The 1502-nt window shown below is 37.8% G+C and overlaps 1 long non-coding RNA gene across 1 annotated transcript; it reads right to left on the bottom strand.

Annotated features, from left to right (window-relative positions):
* Positions 1–610: 610 nt before the first annotated feature.
* Positions 611–1199, bottom strand: LOC116220753. Its single transcript, XR_004163837.1, has 3 exons — positions 1140–1199; positions 868–926; positions 611–720 (listed from the first exon to the last, which is right to left on the bottom strand). It is a non-coding gene; the product is annotated as an uncharacterized LOC116220753 (long non-coding RNA).
* Between the last annotated feature and the right edge of the window lie 303 nt (positions 1200–1502).

Genomic DNA, 1502 nt, shown 5'->3' with positions numbered 1-1502 from the left:
TTCCAGACTGATGGAGAACCACAGCCTTACTGTCAACATATAAATATAAAACCTGTAATAATGATCTAACAGCTAGTTAGTTCAGTAAGGCTGTGGTTCTCCATCAGTCTGGAAATTGTGTGTTACAGTGACCCTGGGTTGTTTTCCCTTTGGGCTAGTAGTGTTGAGTATCGTTTCACCTGCTGTCACTTGCATAGCAATTTCTGCAATTGTCCTTTTGTGTTTATTTATAACAGAATGATTAACTTCCCCCATTATCGCTAGTTACCTGAATTAGGAAAGCACTTTAACTAGAGCAACAGATTGTAAATGCACTTTCACAGAAACATTTTGGGTGGTGCTAGAATTGTATGAAATGTTTCAATGAGATCACGGTTTTGGACAGACATGATGCTAGCCTCTGAACCAACTTCGTTCAAAAGCAGTGTAGGTTATAAAATGCAGAAATGATGAGCTTTCCTTCACCATATATTCTAATTTATTAATTATACAATTTATAAGAGAATTCAATTACAGGCATGCTCGCTATCCAAAAGTGGTTTGTTTACTGAGCTGTTCCTATGGTTTCCTCACCGCTGAACTGAAAGCACCCTGACACATTTCTTAACCTCTGACATCGGAGTATATGCTCTCTTGTGGCAGGTCTCTCTTCTTCTTTCCTCTTTTCAGTTTCTTATAAGAGAAGTGCAAGGCAGCATAGTTGACCAGTTCTTCAGCATCCTGGGCAAACAACAGTTAGGCCTACATGTTAGCTCTTTCTGAACATATCTGAGTACAAGGTTTTACTCTTGATTTACATGAAAAAAGACAAATTTAACATACTCTGCAATGTATATGAACATTCTAAGGATGCCATTATTTTTGTACCTGCCCACTTGATGGATCTCTGACGGACCTGTCTGTGTGAACTTGCTGAGACTTCACTTCTTAAAAACAGAAAATACATGAAGAAACAGATTAATAAAGCAGGCTGGATTCTCTCAAAATTACATGATCATTTCATATTCAATTCAAAGCATTTCATTTATATAGTACCAAAATTGTCTGAAGGCGTTTTACAGACTCCAGAGCCTGGACCCCCTTGGACCAAGCACAAAGGATATACAAATAAGATAATTTTCATCTCTCAGATGATATACCTTTGTCATGTTTGTGTTTCCTGTCTTGGTAAATTAAGGAACATATGAGCACAAAATACAGTCCCAACACAGCAGCCAACCCATAAACTACAGGATCCACAGCTTTTTCTGAAAAACAGCAGAAAACAACACGCTGTATGTAAAGACACTTCTCTGTGGCACATCATAAAATAACATGCGTCAAGTCATCTGTTAATGCTGCTACATGCTGCAACAATGTTCCACATCTGCAATAATCATATTTGATGAAAACAAATACCTGTCTTCTTTTCAGTGTCCATTTGTCCACAGTTGGCCACTGCACAGAATAATGCTCTATCCTCATTAAAGCTGTGGTTAAACTGTCTGTGTCCTATATTTAAA

The sequence above is a fragment of the Clupea harengus genome, chromosome 6 (assembly GCF_900700415.2).
Source record: "Clupea harengus chromosome 6, Ch_v2.0.2, whole genome shotgun sequence".
NCBI lineage: Eukaryota > Metazoa > Chordata > Actinopteri > Clupeiformes > Clupeidae > Clupea > Clupea harengus.
The sequence above is the reverse complement of the archived record's forward strand: the minus strand, read 5'-3'. Positions and strand labels throughout refer to the sequence as shown.